This window comes from Anopheles maculipalpis, chromosome 3RL (genome assembly GCF_943734695.1).
Source record: "Anopheles maculipalpis chromosome 3RL, idAnoMacuDA_375_x, whole genome shotgun sequence".
Taxonomy (NCBI): Eukaryota; Metazoa; Arthropoda; class Insecta; order Diptera; family Culicidae; genus Anopheles; species Anopheles maculipalpis.
In genome coordinates this window covers 33615119-33627168 of record NC_064872.1, presented here as the reverse complement: position 1 = coordinate 33627168, position 12050 = coordinate 33615119, and the positions used below count along the sequence as shown (strand labels likewise).

The window sequence follows — 12050 nt, the reverse complement described above, 5'->3', positions numbered from 1 at the left end:
CGTCGCTTTCCGGTATAGGTACGATTTTCGCGCAGTCATGGGCCCCCCCGGGCCAGTAGGAAATGTCTGTCTATCGCTAAGTAAGGGATGTATTTTCCCATTCTTTAAGGTGTGGTGGTACGTTGTTAGTTTTTGCTACACTTTTGAGCGCTAGAAACAAATTTGAAATTCCAGCTGCATCGTCTTTCGGTGCCGTAGCAGCAACACATTACTACTGGTAACAGGATGTGATGGACGGGAAGAAGCTTCGTCGTGCTGCTAGAGCGACGGGCGAATGGTTTTTGGTGCAGTATCAACTTATTTCGAATTGTATAAAGATGCAAAATGAACCCTCGCGGAAGCTAGACAGCGGCGGCAACAGTACGGTTGAAAGTTTGTAATTTTTGCTTGTTATGTTTTCGTACTTTCCGCGCGCTGTATGTTTGTGTTCTTTGCTCTGTAGCACGTTTTGTAGTTGATTGACTTTCTGGAAAATGAAATCTAATTATGGAAAAGGTTTCCGTTGTAGTAGTGGTAGCTGTTGGTGGATGTAAATGAAATATCCGCATCCGGTGAAAAGAGTTGGGTTTGGAAAAGGATGGCGTTTAAAAGCAAGTAATTGTACGGACAGAAATACAAAGCTACGGAAGAAATATGTTACAAGAACTAAATCAATCGAAAAAAAATTCTTAAAGAAGTTTTTTTTTACCGAGTATGCCCGGGATAAGGCAAAGGATAAGGCGGAAATGCCTTATCAATAAGATCATACAATTTATTCAATTATTCAATTTATTTATTCATAAAATTCAATCGGTGTTGACAATACGGCACTGGACCGTCATAATTATAAATAAATAAAAAAACAAAAAAAAGTAAATAAATTAAAAAAGTTTATTATTTACATTTAGTTTGATGTTGTTCATAAGGAAACAACGACAAAAATGTGAATGTTTAGATATGGATATGGACACTAGCAAGTGTCCTGACTGTTAGCTGGTTAAAATGCATCCGCAGGAATCTTTTTCCAATCAAAACGCTTGTCGGATTGCACGAAGTTGAGACTATGTTTCATTAATTTGTTTTCTACTTTTTCGCCTATTCTAAACCAGATATTGTCCATCAGTATGTGCAGCCGATAGCGAGAAGTAGATGCTCAGTAGGAGTGGATGTTTGACCATGTACGGAAGGACAATTGAGGAGTCGCTACCATTACAAACTCTTTATGAACTATAATTGTATAGAGTATTTAAATCGTATTATGTCTTGATGAACTAATTTCTTTTGAACTAACAATTGTTACATAACACCAATCCAGTGGTTCTATATACATACCAAAATCATATACACAGTAAAAACCTAATTGAAGGCGGCTCCTATCATGTTCATCGTAGCTATCTGATTCAGCAAAGGGACTCGCGAATAATTTGTTTAGGCCTTACGGTCCTGGACGGACCATAAATATTCGCATCACTTAGTAAATTAGGCGCGTCAATCTCACCACTAATTAAATTTGCCAAAAACATGCATTGGGCGTTTGTTTGTCTAGTTGAAAGATGCTGCAGACCTAACATTAGGCATCGACTGGCGTAATACGGGCGTATATCATCAGGTTCCCGAGGAAACTTATAGTTTCCAAAAAGTTATGCAATATCTAAGTCTGTGGTACACAAAACAGTGCTATCGTATTCTAAACCTCCCTAAGATAGAGAACAATTAAATAGGATTCTTAGCACCCGGTTTGCGCGATTGATTGTCTCTGTCATGTCTAGCCGATTTGTTGAGTAGTAGCCCTAAGTCGTTTACACTACCAGCGTGATGTAGAAAATAAGTGTTCATGTTATGGTTAAATAGTGTTTGATTTTTGAACTGCGACAATGACAACACTTGACATTTATCTACCGATATCGAGATCAGATTTCGAGGACATCCGGATGATGTCATGAGAATGGTGCCGAACGACTCAGATAGCAACGTATTTAGCGGCCGTTGGAAGAGGTAGAGGAATCGTACAAAATCCAATACAGATTAAACTATGGTTATCAGAATCGTTTTGAGCGTTCGATTGTGATCTAGAAGTATCATTATTGATTCTTAATACATCCCAAACTGTGGACAATACTGCTATGAACTGAAAGCATAAAAAATTCTAATTTGTGAATAATTGGCAAAGTGAAACTTTGCCACTGCACCCTTACATCACTATCAAAAATGTGTCTTTGAAACATTGCGAAACAACAGGTTTGTTTGGCTTGCACCACATAACATGGGCGACGCTTCATGCTTCTTCCTGTCATCCTTGAGACACATCCCATATTAACTGCAATGTGCTTCGGCGCCATCGCTTGACACCCCACGATTGGCCGTGCTTTTCTCGTAAGAATGCAGTCTCATACGGTTCACTTTTTGCGTTGTTAACAGCTTCCGGATACACACACGCGGTGTCATGCTTTCTTTAGTGATCCCATTTATCTTACTTTCTTGCCGTTGTTGTCGTGCTGGTGCTGCTGGTTCAGTGGAGTTGTTGTTTGGCATTTTTCCTCATATGAAGCTATTTTAAATTCCCCCGAGCACAGGTTCGGTACGCAGGGAAAGAACAACACCGAATCCATTGCCATTTTTTTTTTCGCCGGTCAGTGCGCATAAAGCATGTCCTTTTGCTGTGGTGTGTGTATGGCAAAAGCGTGTGGCGCATATCCTGTTGTGCGGTTTAAAAGTTTTTTTTTCACCTTCTCCGGTAGTGCATTTTCGTTGGTTGAGTTGGGTTGGGTTGGGTCGTATGTATCACTTAACGTTGGATCCCAATTCTCGGAAGAGGTGATTACTATTTGTTTCATTTCATCAGCTCACGGAGCTGCGAACGTGGCAAAAGCCGTCCGAAAACGCTATTACTTTTCTAGCTATCGCTTTTCTACGTCCCCACGGGTAGATGTGGGTTAAATGTTTGTGTGTGAGCTTTTTTTTTTTTTGCTCCAAGACGATGTATTTTTCCTCGTTTACACACAGCCAACAGTTTTAGATAGGATCCGTTTTTTTCCTCTTTCTTTCACCATCCCCATTTTCACTTACACACGATGGCCACCCCGGAAATGAAACGGAAGCCCGAATCGGGTAACGGGAGTGAAATTGATGGAGCCATGGGTCCATTTGTATGTGATGCTGTGTGTGTGTTTTTTTGTTTGGTTTGCTCTACGGCAACTGCTGCTACTTACAGCTTCCACATCATGAATATTTGAGGACACTTTAAAATATCACTTTTCCAACCAACCAACCATCCACCCACTCGGGAACCATCCACTTGCGGACTGCTTCTGGGTTGAGCAGATGGTCCTTCAGGCCGTCCCAATAGAAAAACGGTCACCGTAATGCGGGCAGCGTTAGGTCCTTTTACTCAAAGGAGGTGGAGTAGAGCTTTGAAGCGTTTTTATTCTACGAGCGTTGTTCCGTTACATTAACCCAACGTTTCTTTGCTTTCCCTTAAATTTGCGGAATACTGAGGGCAGTTGTTATGCTGTCATGTATTTGAGCTTTCATCCGAACACTTGTTGAAATGGTTTGGTGAATTGGGAAGCAAAATTTATTTGTGTAACATAGGACTAGCATAAGAGAGTTTTTTAAAGAGTCAATAATAAAAGGTATAATAAACAATTTGTTACGATAGTTAAAATAATAAAAATCAACCGAGTATGCCCGGGATAAGGCAAAGAATAAAGAGGAAATGCCTTGCCAATAAGATGATAAAATTTAGCCAACTCAAGCGGTGTTGAAAACACGGCACTGGACCGTCATAATCAATTGTAAATAAATAAAATAAAATATTAAAAATATACAATATAATATATTGTCTAGTAAGAGTTTTCAAAAATAATTCTTGTTTATTACGCAGTCTACATAAGCAGTTTCGACAGTACGGCGTAGAGCCGTCATACTAAATTAAATAAATTACTAAATAAAAGTAAGAGTTTTATTATTTAATGAAAGATAGTTAACACAACGTAAACGATGCTTACTGTCGTTGTTTCAGATATTCGTAAATTGCGGATCGAAATCTAATTATCTTTAATAAATTATTTAGCGTGATGGTGGGATAGTGTATTGCTCCGTAAAGACGATTAAAACAGTTATACATGAATACCTCAAGTTCATCAAAGTTGTACAACAAAAGCAACACAATAAATGCATTTATAAGAAAACAACATTCGATACGACACACGTAATGGCCTACCGTACAGAGCGAAAGTAAAAGTGGTCTTTTCGAACCAGACAGACCGAAAAATGAACCCAAGTTGTCAAACTGCGTCAGTAAATCTGTGAAAGAGTGACAGATTCCATTCCATAAGACTCTTTGTGCGCTGAAAGGTGACCCACAAATCGAACGCAGCCAAGATCAAGAAGAGCCAGCGCAAGGCGAGCGATCCAGACACCGTTTGTTGAGGCTTGTGTGGAATTGTCTGAGCGGTACGGGTGGTACTTGGTGGTGGGTCGCCCCTTGTCGAAACTTGATATCCTCTTGACAGCTCCAATGCCACGGTGAATATTGATTATTATCGTTTCAACAAGGGATTAGCCGCCATCTCGCCATTGACGAGATTGTGTGGAGCATAACAGCGAAAGAGATGGTAGCAGAAAAATAAGGTAAACGCATTCGATAACCATCGGGAAAATGGTGAGAATGTGAATCGTCTGACGATGGTAGGGATTGCTGGAATTCTTGTGTGGGGAACCCCGGGAGGGAGGGTATAAAATAGATTAAGTGAACGACGGCGACGGCAAAAGGCAAAGCACACTGATAAACCGTTGGATAACATGGATAAGCCGTTGATGGTGATTTGCTGTGTCGGTGCAGTGCGCCTGCATGGTATGCACGCCTCTCTACACCATCGGAGGAAGCAATGACGAGCTGTCGATGGTTCGCGGTACAGTGCGACGAATTTTTTTCGGATTTTTCTTGGCTTGGTGGTTTATTGCTTTCTTTTCAATCACACACTCTACTGCATGGTGGAATATTTTTAAAGCTTCGCTTAGCTTAACGGAAAGGAAATTGTCATATTTGATTGAGATCGGTTTAAATTTCTTACAACTCGAAAACAATCGAATCAACAATACTTCAAGTGTCGATTCGTCATGCTTGATCTTTGTAGTTTACCGTACATTGCTTGATGGAAGGGGAATGAATGTACGATTAGTGAGATTATCGATTCTTTCCAACATTTTCCAATTAGTCTACACAAATGACGGACGGACCATGGTGGGCACCCGCACGATATTTAAATTCAGTAATTAAATGACGCCCATCAAAACCCATAATCCATGCTCATCAATTGAACAGCTGGCCCGGACCGTATTCCGTAGTGTGTCCATCCCAACCGGACGAGCGATCCCAGTGCATGCCTACAATACCACTTGACATCACTTAATTATTGATTATGTAGCTGTGGTACAAAAGCGTTACGCAGCAGGTCATAAGGCGGCATAGTGGACATCGGACGTACCAAGAATAGTGCACATTACCAGTACGCACACACTCGCTCACCCAAGGCAAAGTCAATCCAAAATAGTCCTTTCGGTTGATATAATTGCAATTTCACCCTCACCATGGCAATGCAACCCTGACGCGCATCTCGTACGATTCTAAACGGTGCATTGATGTGTGCAACCAGCATCAGCAGCAAGTGCAGTTGGTGTCCCGATTCGACCATCAACACTCGCAACGTTATTATGCGTCAATGCACACACGGATCGCCGGAAACCTATCGGAAACATATCGGCCATCCATCGCACACGACAACCGTATCCCGAGAGCGCGTTTTACAAGCCGTTGAATCCCAACCGTAATTAGACGACGAATCAACATCCGATTCCACCGGCAGCAACCAGTTTCCGCGTTTGGTGTTGCACCCTGCTGGTACAGCGTCACCTCTGCGACAGCACGTTTGGATGCGGCCTGCACTGGCGTTATGGCGTCATCGCACGGTGTTATTACTGTACCGAGTGCCGACTGCAGTTGGCAAACAGCATTCAATGCATTACGGGTAAATATTGACCAACGCATCCATGGTCCTGTTGGCTGTTGCGTCGATGGAGATTTGCGGTTCGCTTGTTGGCAAAATTGAACGGCCGCCAGTATTTCAGCTGGGGTTGCTTCTGGGATGATCTTATTCGAACGGTCCTCTTGTTATTAACTTCTATTTTCATTCATTAATTCACAATCAAGGATAACAAATTGTGTTTAGGATCGTATTGAGCGCGTTTCCACGTAGTTTGATACATTTTATGGCGATTGTGGGACAGTTTGTTGGGTTTAAAATAGACGTTTCAATAAGTGAACAATAAAGATGCAACATGTAACAAAATGGCGGTACATTGTTAGTCACTTATATGATTTTTACTTTCCTTCATACTTTTTCTCTGTTTGCTTCGGATTCATTCTTTTTCGACAGTATTTACCTGGCGAAATGTGCAGTTTATCGAGATGTAACTTTTATCCATTTTTATACACAAATTATAGGAAACTGAATCGAATTGATGAAGCTTTCAACCAATAAAGATTTAATCGACTGATTTCGATTTCTAATAACTTCCTGACAACAGGCACCAATGAAATTGTGCTCCGAAAATAGCCTCCAAACGCACCACTAACCTAATGAAATCGAATTGTGATGCCATAAAATGTAACGGCCCTAACCGATCGGACCGATAACCTAGGCCTAGTGCGGAGCGCCAATTTCGGTGTCCGTAAAATTAGCGAATGAAAAGCCTCCCCAAACGCCACCCGATGCTGACGACCGAATGTTTCCCCGAGGCAATCACTTTCCCATTACGATGGCACTTGGGGTACTTCCGCGTGGTTAGATTTATTTTATTTTCGCATTTTCCGCTTACCCGGACCTGCCAGTTTTCCCATCCTGTTGCTTGTTGCTCTTCCAATGGGCAAAGACGGGTTGCTCTCGATTTTTTTTTTTCATAAATATTTTTCGCTCGTACGACGCATTTGTTCACCGACGCAAAGGGAGTGCCAGGCACCTGGGAAAACGTAATTATGGGCGGAAATTGAAAATTTCACTTCAGTCGATTTTTCCACCGATGGGACAGCCATTACGCGCACTTCCGCACCCACTGACCGAATCTAATCGTACCGAGAGACGCTACAATGAAGGGAAATCAGCATCCTTTTCCGATGGGTTTGAAAAAGCAATGCGAAACATTCGATCAGCAAGGATCCGTCTGTCCTCCGTTTCCTTCGCGTTTGATCATCGCGCGCCAACCCCTCGGTCGATCTGCGCTCTCGCCGTGGCTCTCATCGTGGCAACACGGCGTAAACATTTTCATCGACAGCTCGACAGCATCACGGGGTCATGGAGTAGGGTTTTTGGCTGTTTGGCACTGATGGAAAGCTCGCAATTTGCAATTAATTTCGCCATCAAAATGTGATAGCGGCTAATTGAATTAAGTCGTCAACGGCTGCGCTCCGGCTGACTAAACACATCCGCTAGAGCGGGAAGCAAGAGGAACGCCGGTCCGGACATTTTTGCGAAAGCGTCGAAGCTTTTTCCACGTTCACCTTTCGGGGACGTCTGGCAATCGTCCGGACGCGGGAACCAACGGGTATGATTTCCATCGTTGCGTACCGGAGCTAAAGTTAATTAGTGTCGTTTAAACGGCATTTTAATGAGCTGAAGAAATTGACACGCTTCACTGGGGGAAAATGGGCTGCTGGTCTGGTAAAGAAAGGGTGGTTGGTGCTCAGACGTTTTTCTTGAGTTTTCGAAGTTCCGGCACGACGGCGAGGGTGACATCTTTCTGTTAGAAGGTGTCTTATTTTTTTCAGGTTCCATCTCATACTTGAAGTGGCCATTATAGCTGTTTTAGCTGAATGTTTTCACATAATCGTGCCACGTGTGCAAATAATAGGTTCTATAACATGCCAAAATCGTAGGGATTACAAGTCATTTGCTATCATTGCGACGATGAGAATGGAGGGTTACATTTTGAAGGGTAATTCCGCTTAAATAGCCTGGTTAATAGGATTGTTTTGTGAAGATATGTCCGAGTGAAAATAGTAGTTAAACAAGCGATTGTTCCATTAATTAGTGTTATGTTTTATTAACTTGTTTAGGAATCGCATTAAATTTCAATATTTGTAAAAAGACATTAAAATTGCGTAGCAGATACAGTTATGTGTTATGGATACTTTAATGAAAATTTAGATTTTTGACTGATTGCTGTTGCATAAATTTATTGTTATACGTATAGTGAATAGGATATAATATTATCAATGATTCGAGAGGAGTCTTTGGAGGAGTGAGCAGCCTAAAAGCACCAAACTCAAGTACTATTAGCCTTGAACCTAGAGCTCCAAAATGGCAAAACAAACGATCACAATTTGTCTCCTTATGTGAAGCAGGCTTAGATAACAACTCCTTATATGAGTATGAAATTCTACCCAGCTCAATAACGCGTCTGGCAACTGGACAATGGACAGCAGACAACAGCGCAAAATTCGATATCGCACCGTAAGCTATCGTTAAGCACTCTCACTCTCTGTCTTGTCTTTCACCAGTTCACATTGAACTCCGGAGTGTCAATTTAGCGAGTATACCTAAGCCATCATCTTACCCCAAAACAGCCTCCGGCACTTGAAGTGCTCTCGAACGAAGTGTGTGTGTGTGTGATCATTTGGCCAAAATTTCATGCCATATTCCGCACACCAAATGGCAAACGGCACCCTTCCCCCTTTTGCATACTGATCGGCAGTTCACCGGTCAAGATATTAAAAGTTAGCGGTATTTTCGGCACCTTCACGCTATCTTCGCAATGGAATTGCTTATGCTTCCAACGGTCCATATATACGTCCAGCGAGAAGGCGACTGCTGCAATCGCTTTGCAAAACAATGTCAAAGTCCGGGTGGTGCTAATGTTTCGTGAAAAGTGGCGTAATCTCTTCTAAGCTGTCCATGTTGGGTAAAACTGGTCAAACGAGAAGGTCGTTGTCGTTAAACAAAAAAGAAAAAAAAACCCGCTCCCTCATGTTTTGAATGGTGGCAAAAACCAAGTCAATAGGCAAAATCTCAAAATGGAAAAAAAGATTGTGGAGGACAAAAAAAAAACACATAAATACCCGGCGAAATAATAACATCTTAAGGCGATGATAAAATTAAGATGTCATCCCGCGAAGCACCACTAATGAACGTCAATGAGGCGGAAAGGAGAAAAAACAGCTGGTTATTCGATTATACTGCCACACTGCTGATGGAAGAGGGAGAGACAAAGAGACAGAGAAAGAGTGCAAAAAACATAAAACATGAAAAAATGTAATTCCCAAGATAGTGGAAGAAAAAAGTGGAGCAAGTTTTTGCAGCTTAACTGAATTATCAGGATGTTTTTGTAGTTGCAGTTCTGTTTGTCGTAAGGAGGTTGGTACAATAGAAAGAGTTAATGCTTTAAGCTTTTGTTAATCTGGAACTGCGTACCGTGATGTTTAATCTTGATAATTTTAAAAATAGTTTTCTAAAAAAAAAGCGGTTTCGGTAGCGGTAATAATGCGTCTTTCGGTAAATGAGGTGATATGAAGAATTTAAACCCCACTGCATTTTTTGAAAAATAGTCTTCCAACAACATTTTAAAATAATCGGAAGCACTTCACCGAGATGTTCCGATTTAAATAGTATTATTCATCATCCAGTTGCAGCTCTTACTAGCAGATTTGCTGAAGAATTGACACCGTCGTTCACCTTCAGTTAGTGTGTAGAACAGACACACATTTACCACACACGCAGAGAACCATGTTCTTTAATTGATTGATTAATGCGAACAGTTAATCTTACTGCGTAGGAACGATGTTTTCTGCTTTCGATACCACCCGACTGATATATCACACCCGTCATTGGAACCAACAACCTCACAGGGAATGAAGAAGTCCTTTCCTACGCAAATAAATACAGCAGCACCCCTGTTGACGTTGGCCTTCTTTGCAACTTGTGTTGATTTAAAATCGTGAAGTGAATGTGGGCTTTTGTTGTTGTCTAGCCTATTCGATACGATATTGCAACCATTTAATGAACAGGGCGCATGATAAATAAACACCAAGTGGGAATTTATTTTATTTTACAGATAATGAAGGTTGTCTGCATCTTTTTATTCAATTTTTGAAACGATAAGAAATGTATTAATTGACTCAGTATTAGATGTGAGGACTGACTATTCAACTTAGTGATTTAAGCGAGTTTAGTAAGCCATTACATGGCCGGCGTATTATTCAAATTCTGTTTTTTCCTAGCAAAAATTATTCACATACAAATTGAGATCCTTTTATGATACGTCGTGAGTTCTGAGATAAAGTAGTATTTAAGTCTTATTCTATTTAGTATAATTTATGGATCTCTGCTGCTTGAACTGACTGTATCTTAATATTTGATAGTGGCATTGCTGAAGGTCGGCTCGGTGGTGTAGGCGACAGCGGCACCGGCCTTCAAACGGCAGGACCGTGGTTTCAAAGCCCATCCGGACCTTTGAGGTCGTTAAGCCAAGAAGAAGATCTGCTGTACTGAAACATAGAGGTACAAATTTGTTATGTAAATTACAAACTTTAAAAGCAAAATCGTTAAATTTGATCACATCCATGCAAGTAACATTTTTCAAAGAAGATCTGCAGGACATATTCTTCAACAATATTTCTCTAGAGTCAAATAACAAAGGGCAAGCTTCTTGTCTGATGTTAATAATACATCCATCCTCCTTCACGAGGCGCCATTAATCTAAACCTCCCGGACGGAGTACGGAGTAAAAATTAATGCATTCACAGGATTGCACTTTGCGACGCCATTGCTAACACAGGGCCTTATGTATGCTCTCGTCTACAGCAATAATGAGTGCAGGAAAAATAAATCGATAACTAAGCGAGAAAGAGAAAAGTCCACCCGGATGGCAGATCATTTCTTTGGGCCCCAGCTGTATGACTCAACGGTTCGAAACGCGTCTGTCCGGCGCTCTCGGGTGCATATACAATGAAGCTATAACGTCAACCGAAGGGAACCGACCGATTAAATGATAATCTTTATGCACATACACACGCGAGAATGGTCCCCCCCCCCCCCCCCCCCTTGAGACAAAGTGACACTGTGCGATACTGTTTCACTTTTGACAACAACGGTGCCTGCCGGTGCCTCGGTGCACAACGAGCTCACCAGAAGGTTTGGTACTCGTGTGAAGATGTGGCTCTGCACTAGAGATTATCTCGCAGAAATGAATGTGGTTATAAAATGAACCATTGCATATTCTCCTGTGCAGAGTGTTGAGGGTTTTTGCTCGAGATAGTAGAGCACAGGATATGTGTTTCGAATAAAGATGCTACGAGTTATTGTGATATGGGAATAAATAACTCTCGATATCTTGTCGAATGCACTTTCCATCTGCCTATTGTTTGAAGGAAGATGAAGAATGATCGCTCTTTATGTTTGGACTTTCTGTAGAAGTAGAAGGAGTAGAATGAAATTTGGACTTTAAAGTGAATTTATATGAGTTTTGTTCACCACCTCGGACCTTGTCGACGGTGTCCTCAGATTGAAACGGTGTGGTTTGGTTAGAATGCTCTGTCAAAATGTTTAGACTACAAAAAATCGGATTTTCCTTTCTTCGTCGTACATATACGATAAGGCTTACGGTGAAGGATAAGTGAAAGAAATAGAATCACAAACAATGACCAGCACCATGCTGTCGTACAGGCGCATGATCGTGTTGTGTGCTGGCTCTGTGACGGTCCTTAATCCCGAGATGAAATAACCGGCAAGGATCCCGTATGACACCAGCGTAATAAAACAGCATGCCCTGAGAGGATGGCACAAACACTGATCTTCGATTCCTTGCGGGCAGCTTCACTTTTGTTATACTGCTACATCTTGTCAACGTCTTTCCCAACTTCCCGGAAATAGGGAGGGAGAGAGCGAAGAAAAGGGTTGAATGAAGAACTTCACTGGCAAGGGCATAAAAAATGTATCCAGCGTTAAGCAAAGCAAGACGCTTCACCAAGGACCCATCACACCCGTTGACAGCTTGATATTATCCTTTCGGGTGATGGT

The 12050-nt window shown here is 41.6% G+C and overlaps 4 protein-coding genes across 6 annotated transcripts in view; 1 reads left to right on the top strand and 3 right to left on the bottom strand.

Moving 5' to 3' along the window:
* LOC126565465 (translocon-associated protein subunit gamma) overlaps positions 1–12050 on the bottom strand; it is a 485163-nt gene that overhangs the window by 101346 nt on the left and 371767 nt on the right. The window lies entirely within an intron of this gene.
* The window catches only part of LOC126564191 (striatin-4), a 353049-nt gene that overhangs the window by 78853 nt on the left and 262146 nt on the right, over positions 1–12050 (bottom strand). The window lies entirely within an intron of this gene.
* Positions 1–12050, top strand: part of LOC126564192 (E3 ubiquitin-protein ligase TRIM9) — a 97136-nt gene that overhangs the window by 39453 nt on the left and 45633 nt on the right. The gene's annotated exons all lie outside the window — the stretch shown is intronic.
* LOC126565236 (protein SCO1 homolog, mitochondrial) overlaps positions 1–12050 on the bottom strand; it is a 379954-nt gene that overhangs the window by 337338 nt on the left and 30566 nt on the right. The window lies entirely within an intron of this gene.